Here is a 10,371-nt window from a genome sequence, read left to right as displayed (position 1 = left end):
AGAGCATACATTTTAAGTTGTTAAAAGCATTTCTCATGCATTCAAATAACAATAAAAAATATGCTTGTAAAGAGCGTATATTTTAGTTAAGAATATTTGTCATGCATGCAAATAATAAAAAATGCTTAAACAGAGCATATTTTTATAGTTGTCAACAGCATTTTAGTATTGACAACTAACAAAGAAAAGAGCTTTTTATTTATGTCAGAATACCAAAACCTTTACAGCAGTCAATTTTGACAAGTGTCAATGTTTGACAAGTTTGTAAAGTGCACAGAATAGGTCTGTAAATTATTAAGTAATATTACTAATACTAATTTATGTATGTTCACATCTCTCCCTTGATTACTGGAATGACGTTTTCTCAATGGTGTGAAAATCTTCTCCATTCATTCCTAAGAGTTGGTTTTAGTGGATTCAAGTCTAACTATTTAATAAATATGCCCTTTTGGGAGTATTAAAAATTCAATACTTTTTATAACTATTTGATCGCATTATTTTTTAATTATATGTAATATATACTAATTTAATCAATATGTGCATATGTAATTATAAAATGTATAGTATTTTAATACTGTTCTCAAAATACTTAATAACAGCAGCTATAAATGTGATCATTCAATCAGAGATTAATTAATATTTTTTAAAGAGATTTTTTTGAATAGTAGTGAACTACAACAACAAAAATTCATTTTATATTATTTTAATTAATTGAGTTTTTGGTTGACCATACAGCTGTTTCGAGCATTGCCAAATACCCATCAACAGTGGTTTTGGAATTATTTCTTGTATTTAATTATTCGTAAATAGTTTTTTTAAGACTGCTAGAGTCATACTTAATTTGTATGTTTGTGCTTTCTTCTGAAGTTTTGTTACTTTGATATAAAAGTTTTATTAACAAATTAACATGCTGCGTTTTATATTAGAACAGAATCATAAACCAGCTATAGAATAATTGAATTCATAAATTTTTTTTTACTGATTCCTGATTTTACTGATTACTTTCTGATTCCAATTAAATATCCTGCTTTTTGGCCTTGTTTTGATGAACCCATTGTTTATATCTAACAGTTTCAATGATGTTGTCAAGAAAGATCTCCAGACATTGTTGATTGATGTTTAAAGTTCCAGAATATTTGACAATATTTGAGATTCCTTAAAAACATTCTGTGCTTGAAGTATTGCAAATCATACGGTGTACGCAATCTTTATAATCATTTATTGACTCTGTAGTGTATGTGAAAATGATATTATATTTACTTCATCTGTCATCAATTTTACATTTTCATATATAGAGCACACATAAATTAAATATGTGTCGCTTAGTCCTGCAAGCATACAATTCTGTGGTCGTAAAGGTGCAAATTTAGAGAAACTAGTTTCGAGGTACGGATGGTTGAGTTTAAAAAGAGTATGCAGCTCCTTCGGATTACTTAAAATAAGCTTTTTTTGATTTTAATGGATAGGCAGTCTTTCTCCCCAGACATTGTTTGACTATTTTCAACATATTCGTGAAAGTTTGAAACTGCATCGGTTCATGTTTTGCTAGCGATGGATGGTGTACGATTAAAGGCTTTTCTGTGATCTAAATAACTTAACTGCACAAAACAACAAAAAAACACAAAACTTTCTTTGATAAGAATACGAGTATCTGCATACCTCCCCGGATCTGCATACCTCCCCGGATCTGCATACCTCCCCGAGGAGCCTGGAACCATTCTGAGATTTGATAACGCGGTATTGGTAAGTCTGTCAGATGACGCAAATAATTTCAGCGCTCTATCCTTTATGTATTTTTTGATGGTATCAAATCTGATGTTCCTGAGGATGTCATTCATCCTAATGTACCATGGAACTTTGAAAAGTCTTCTCTGAGCCTAGCTTTGTGCAATTTTTAGCTGGTGAATAGTAGTGTTTAAAGCTTTGCTTAACGTTAAACCACCATCTAGAAGTGACGGACGAATTCTTTGGCTATATATCAGTTTCCTGTTCATAGCATCGAGATTTTCATTTCTAAATAGCGGTTGGAGGTAGTTGAACATTGCGGAACATAGAGGTAGCGGTTCAGTTGAACATATTTAAGCCATGTGAATCGTTTGTCCAACGTGATGCCGAGATATTAAACGCTATCCTCCCAGTTTATCACCATATCACCCACTCTCACTCTCGATGGATTTTATTATATGTACTCGTATTTGAGAACAATTGTAAATCATAAAAGGTGGACCATACATAAGGTATTGTCTACTTTATTACTAACAGTACTTATATACTTCATCTGAATTTATGTGAATTAAGATATAAAGGCTTTCAATTATAAGTATTTGAATAAATAAAAATTTGTTAAATATAATTTTCACTCACACCTAATTATAGCCCGATTAAACCTTTTTATATTATAATATTAAAGATATATATTTTACAATTTTGAAAATCCTTCCATTACTTAATTCGTTACAAAATCCTTTTTAAAACTTTTTCTAATTTTTGCAAACAAAAACTTACACAAAAGTTGAAAAGTGTACGTATATTTCGTACTTACCTGCACATTTAATTAATAGAATTGAAGTTGACAGGCAGAGCGGCAGAGTGGCAGAGCGGTAGAATAACAGAGGGGTAAATTTTTCAAAAAATGAAATGTATTAAATATACATTAAAAGTTACAGTGAAAAAGAAAAATACTTTTAAATGACTGGGAAAAAAATTTATAAATCTTTAGCGTTCTCATTTTAAGAGCAACCAGCATGTGTTTGTGTTCACGTGCGAAAACTTCGTCGGCGCAGCATCAAATGTACCAAATGTAAAAAGGTCGAAAATAAAAGTTAAAATTCTGTAAAGAACAACAAAAACAATAAAAAAAAACAGAAATCTTATTACTTATTCAAAGCGTTTAAAAACATATACAACGAAAAGCGAAAGGAAAGGATGAAATACATAAGAAATGCACAGAATTTTTAACAATACAAGAATTCAAATCGTCGAAAAGCGCGCAAAGATGCCCGAGTTCCTTTAAGAAAAGGATAAGTGAGCAGCAAAACAATGAGCATACGAAATGCAGTAACTTTTCTATTCAAAATTCATAGCACCAAAAAGAAATTCGCTTTTACTGGCAATTAAAGCTGCTTTTCAGTATGAAAATTGCTGTACTAAAAGTTGAAAAAGTCTATAGAATATATAATCCATTAACATTTTCATCTTGTACATATTACATATGTACATGTGTTTTATATGACTACTTAAGATAAATTCATTTAAATAAGTATTTTAATCACATATATTTCATATATTAATTTAATATATATATGAAACAGAAAAACTAACTCTTGCTCTATTTTTTGAAAAATTCTAGATATTTCTACGGATTCCGAAAGATTACATAGTGCATGAATAATCTAATTAAATAATTCATAACAATTGGGAGCAAAATAAATCGTCTTCATTTTTCAAACTTTAGGTTCATACGTCCGAATAAAATTTACGCAGTATCACTTCAGGCACCGTTATATGTATATATTTTTTTAAATAGCCAAGGAACTACAATATTTCTAATGGTATTTTCATTTCAGTGAAAATTAGTAATGGTATGCTTTCAACTTATCGTCCGACAATCCAGAAATAGCTTAGCATCTTTAAACTAAATATCAGGTTTTAAGAAACACGAAGATAATGAAAACGTAGACTGGCTCGTAAGCAATCTCTTTATAGACACCAATTTTTTTTATGACATTACCAAATGTTTCAAAAAAGCTGAAAAACTTAAAAATAACTAAACATATTAAGACAGAAACTATATTAAGTCTAAACAGAATAGATCTAAAAGTCCACACTAAACTAAGAACAGGTCACACTGAACTCAAACACGATCTCAATAAATTGGTAGAGAAGATAATAAATACAATAAACTTAAATAATTTCAGATCCCATGTTTTTCAATAATCTAGAACTAAATTGATATGATGTAGTTTATCGACTGTTTAAATTTTTGTTTGTATTTAGATTCTTATCAGCTTCTTCAATAAGATTCTTAAATAAGATTTATCAATTTTGTAGTTCTTATGTGGAAGCATGACTTATTATCTTTTATCTAACATAATAGTCATCAAACACATTAATTCAAGATATGCATAAGATCGTTTAACAACCGTTGAACTTCTTGAAATGATTCAAAATTATTACAAAAAGGACCATAAATGAAAATATTACTACATTACTACAGTTAATAACATTGTCGTAATAAGTCCATATCTACCGATTGCATGAGTTTGGATTGTTAAAATACATCATTTTTATAAGATTAGCTAATACAGCAACTAAAATTAGTTCACTATGTAATGCCTAACACAATATATTATAATAAAAAATAGACCCAAATCTAAATCATATATGTTTGCTTTTCTACGTTTATTTTTAGATAAATCAAAACTGATACTATATAGGTAAGCAATAGCTGACTATAATTTGTTATATGTATTTTCCTTCATATAATCTATTTTGAAATTATTATCTTCAATTGATGAGCAAAATAACTATAAATAATTCATAAAAAACTCTTTAAATATTAACTATTACCTTTAATTATTATCAATTAACTCTAACTATAGTTACTAGCTTATTTTACTTGCTTTAGTTTTTAAAGATTTGAAAACTTATTGTGAATCTTCTTGTAAAGGATATTTGATAAATCAAATAGGTATATTAAAAAAAATATAAAAATTTTTTTCGATCAGTAGTGAACTACAACAACAAAAATTTAATTTATATTACTTTTATTAATTAACTTTTTGGCTGACCATACAGCTGTTTCGAATAATAATTCTTGTATATCTTACAAATAATTCTTATATTTAATTATTCGCAAATCATTTTTTGAGACTCCAAGTGCCAAGAATCAAACTAGTGTCCTGCCAAATATCAAACTCAGAGTCAGCGCTCCTTAACCAGCTGACCCAATGCCGTATTTGACTTTGATGTTCGCAGTTTTTGCTGGAGTTTTGGTAATTGACTGTGAAAGTTTTATTAACAAATTTACTTGCTGTGTTTATGTTATTAAGAACGAAATCATAAATCAGCTGTAGAATTATTATTTAATAATTATTTAACTATTCAATACTCATCTTATTGTAGAGTCATTATTTGTTGCATTATTTATATATTCTTTCTTATGTATAGAAACTAATCTAGGCACGTTATATTGAGAACGTCGTGCTAATGTTATTGCATCATTCGTACGGGCGAACTTTACATAAAACAAATTGCGATTATTGCCGTTAAATTTTCCCTTAAAATTAAACATAAATATGAAATGTCATTAATTTATTATTATTGAAATAGAAAATCATTTATTTCGATTTAAAACCTTTTGAAATCCGTTCATAAATCAACACAGTATACACTATTTTAAACTAAAGTGTACTTAATTCATTCGATGAAATATTAATCCTTTCACTTGAATAAAATTTACTGTTTATTGTAGTAAAATAATTCAATGGCATGTCCTTTCTTATGATTAGATGAACTCTACTCAATTTCAAAATAAAGGAAATCTCTCTTCAATTGTAAATGAAAACTAAATCTGTTGCACAAAGTAAGCCATCGCATTATGTAGGATTTGAAAGATGTTATGAAATATTCGTACCCCTAAAAGCAGGCTACAATTATTTCGAAATGAAAATGCACGTGTGAAACAAACAATATTTTAGCAACAAAAATAATAAATAAACAAATGAGGCAAAACAATGACTAAGGACACACAGAACGGAACTGAACTGAACTGAACTGAACACCTAGCTTACTGATAGGTGTTGTTTGCCTTTAAGTACTACTGAGTCGATGTAACGATGACGTTGAAATCCTTAAAATATTTACTTTACGCAGAGCAGAACGTATGTTTTCTTATATATTTTGTTTGTTTTTTTTTTACTTACCATCAACGTTTATTCACACGTAACGCATTTGCATTTCTGGAGCGTAACACGTATTTTTGTCAGTAATTTCTCAACACCACCTTTGTAATACCCAAAAAAACCGACATGAGAAAAGGAAAAAGAACATTAAAGAACGAAATATGTAAAATTTGTTGGATTTGTATATTTTTTTTCTTGAAGTCTGTAGATCTCACGAATTGACAAGTGAAATGCTCAAAATACTATTAAAATTTTGTTACTCGGTGCTTCGCATTTGCAAGTGTTGCTGTCTTATTACGTGCTTACGTGCTTTGTATGTGTAAAAATGTCATTCCTAATAAATTTTGTACGACACCGTGCACAACTCTCGAGTAACATTTAACATTCATTAAAATGTACAAAACAGAACTGAAGGCCGGGCGTTATAATTACCAATGAACTACTCACGAATATTTCAACTCATCAAAAGATAAAATATTTCAAAATTCGTTGTAGTTATTTATTACAACAATATTGAAATGATACCAACAATAAATTACAAATTTAATTTTTAACGCTAAATTACCTTGACTTCGTGCTGAAAGCAACTGTACACAGCTTTAATGTGATATCAAAGTAAATGAAATTATTAACAGGATTGCCCAAAAAAGGACTTGTCACTTTCAATTAATTTTCAAACATCCTATTTTATAAATTTTGAGCCTTTGCTTGTGCAATATGCGTCATTATTTTGAGACGACTACACAATACAGCTATTTAGTTAATTTATTATTAATTTCTCAATAGCAGCTCAAATATCATTATAGAATTAAAATGTTTGGTATGGGCTTACGACTAGTACAGAAAATATTATGTGCTCCTCTCACTATTGTGCCCCTCTCAAGTTTACTCCTATAGTAAGCAGCTTTGCCTTGTGTATCTTTTAAGATTTCCTTTCCTGTTCTTTTGTTTCGTTTTATTTGTTTTTTTTTTTTTTTGTTTCCTGATTAAAGCCACCCTTTTTTAATACTTCATGCCCTTGTGAGCATAAAAGGATTTTCGTCTTACCCCATAAAAATGATATAATTATATTTTGCATATTTTTTGAATATACCAAATATAGCAGTTATTCTAAGCATAAAATAGCGTTTTAGTTGGTTTTATAATGAAAATTCAAGCGAATTTTAATGAGCCTCATTTCACGTTTAATTTAAGCTGTTTATGAAATTAAACAATTTTGACAATTTCAAGTGCGACAGCAAACTCATTCGGGAATTCATTATTAACGTTAAAATTAAGTGGCGTTAAACAGTTAAATTATAATATTTTAAATAACAGTAGTATTTTATGAAATATAAAAATGTTAAATGTAAGTATAAAATGTTGAATTAATAATAAAATAATAAAAACAACATATACAGGCAAATGCTTACAGTTGGTACCACTAGGCGTATGAGTGACATTTAATTATTCATATAAACCTTGGAATATGTTTAATAATATTGACTTCATTGTGCTTGTGCTTTTAAATATTAAATTTAAAATATAACAGTATATGTGAATTAAGGATAAGAGGTTTATTATGAGAACTAGTGATACGTATTCAATTAAAAATATATACTAAATATACACTAAATATGCGTAAAAGGCATAATGATTATGCATATATATTTTTAATAAAATACAAATCTATTTTAATGGTTTTCTTTAGAATTTCAATTTCTATATTTTTGCAAAAGATTTTCTATTTCTACTTTCGTTTTATGAAAAATGTTTGAATTTAATTAACAAAATTAATTTAAACAAAAACTTCGTCGAACGTCATTAACCAGACTAAAATAGTTTAATACGCGGTAGGAGCATATTTTTAAATTTATATATTTAAAACAAAGGATTAAAATATTAATATTTTTTGAAGAACAAACAAAATATAGTAAATATATTTTTTTTGATTTGCCTTTTATACATCGTAACGCTTTTAACTTATAAAATTCAACAATTTTCCATTACAGTTCTTTGATTTTTTGAAATAAGCCCTAAGATACCAATTTTGTAATTGCCATTGTAATTTCATGACTTTACAAGTTTATAATAGCCTGGACGCTTCTGATACCATTGGAACATTCCAAGTTTCAATCAAACTACTGGTTTTAAAGCCGAATATTTTTTTATTCATTGTCTAACATAGATTTTGCACTTTTAAATCCGATGTGCATGCTGTATCGGCAATTGTCTGACTTTGATTTTGCACCTCTATATCCGATATACATGCTGTATCTGCTTTTAAAACAAAATATCTTTTTATTTTTGTCTGGCATGGAGTTTGCACCTTCAAATCCGATGTGCATGCTGTTTCGGCAATGGTTGTTACAAATGGATTAGCCCTTACAAGATTACCACTTAAAGACTTTGTACCAATTGTTTTTGTACCCATGATTTTTTGTCGACGAAATAATGTCACCAAAGACACAATTCAACAAAAGTTACAATTGTTATTGTCTCTTGGATAAATTTTTAAATCGTCCATGTTTCCAGCACAATGCGAAATTTTAACAGACGCAGGTTTATATAGCAAGCAGCGTGCTCCAAGTCAGACAAGTGTGTCAAGTTTGTAGCCGCATCTCCTTGGTAAACAAGCGTTTAAATAGATTACGTCAAAGTGGCTCCATCGGAGGCCATGGCTCTCTATTGCTTGCTCATTTGCTCGGGCTGTACAACGAAGACGTGAGAGCGTGAATTGAGTTTGATGGACCGGACTGTAATTGCAAAAACCAGTCGTAGTCACTGCAACCCCTCATACCCCAAACTATTCACAAGGCATGATTTAATTTTAAAAATCTACTGATGTAGATTTTTGTACTATATTTATAATAATGCTTGTATAAAGCACTATGAAGCTGTTTAGATGTAAACTAATGCTTACCATAAGTACAAATTACTATAAAAGTAATATTAATTTAAGACAGTGTTGTAATTTAAATTAGATATATATTAATATATATAAATTATGGTTGTCTGAAAACTAATAGAGACATATCCTGGAGTACCGCTTTATTTTGTCATATCAAAGTTTTGACTTAGTTGTGATGTACAGAAAGATTTTATAACTTATTCATACGACATAGTTTAATTTGCTATGGTATAGCCCCTTTTTTCCCAATTATATGCTTTAATGAACTCTTCGAAATGAAATTAGAAATCAGTAATATCAAATCTTAAGAACTAGATGATACATATTAAACAGAGTATGCTTTAAAGTATTAATCAAAAGAAAGGTAGTTTATATTACTTATTTGCTACGGATTAAGCAGCTAACTAAAACGAAATGACGGGTTTGTGATAAGCAGTTATCTGGCTTCGATATTTGAATACGTATCTATATTCAAGAAATAATTTGCAATACGAGTTTTAATGATATCAGATACTTTGAGTATATTGAGATCCCTTTGAATAATGGTCCTCTTCATATACCATGGGGCTTTTGAAATTTGACTAGAGATTTTGTTTTTATTTGAATCAAATTTTTTACATTTGAGTTGTACGTGGTTCCCCAAAGCTCTATACGATTCATTAAAAATGTTTTGTTGATGGCATTGTACAGCATTAGTTTATTTTCGGGGTGAGGGGTGAGGATCATCAGCCAATATATTCGTTACAGCCTTAGTTTAATGTGCATTATTTTATTGTAAATGTGTTTTGACCAAAATAAATGCCTACATATTTAACTTTATTGCATTGAGGAATACGGACATTGTTTAGCTTAACTGGAGAACATGTGTCTTTTTATAGACTTTTCAATACGCTTTTCGCTTCATTTAAGTTGTTACGCCATTTAACTAGCCAGATTGCAAGTAGATTAAGATGTATTTTTAAACTGACTTTAAAACAGTTTTGTAAACTTGAAGTGCGTTTTACAGATTGCAGTTAGATTTGTGTCCAAGCAGCCCATACATTTTATAAGTCAAGTTAACTGACGATATAAATGAATGCCGAGGTATTTTACAGAATTTTACAGCTGATCTATTAAGTCTTATACAATAGCAGTTTTGTCTGTTAAACGTGATGGGAATGGACTCTGATAAATTTTACTTTAAGTTTCAATTTAACCAGCCAGTGTTCCACTTGATGTAACTCATTCAGAATTATTCTAGAAGCTTCTGGAAGGGATTTTTTTTGAGGTATTCAGGACTGTATCGCGACTGTATTGTATATAGAAATGTAATGCTGGATTGATTCTTTATGTATTTCTTTATTGTTTTCATATACGATCATTCTCATACCTATATATTATAAAATATACTGAGATGTTTGTGTTTATTTAATAAATTTTTTGTAAAAAGATTTTTTCGAACAGTAGTCAACTACAACAACAAAAATTCATTTTATATTATTTTAATTGATTGAATTTTTGGCTAACCATACAGCTGTTTCGAGTATTGTCAAATACCCGTCATAAGTGACGTATTTAATTATTAGTTAATAATTTTTT

This window comes from Teleopsis dalmanni, chromosome 2 (genome assembly GCF_002237135.1).
Source record: "Teleopsis dalmanni isolate 2A chromosome 2, ASM223713v2, whole genome shotgun sequence".
Lineage (NCBI taxonomy): Eukaryota > Metazoa > Arthropoda > Insecta > Diptera > Diopsidae > Teleopsis > Teleopsis dalmanni.
This window is presented reverse-complemented; position numbering follows the sequence as displayed.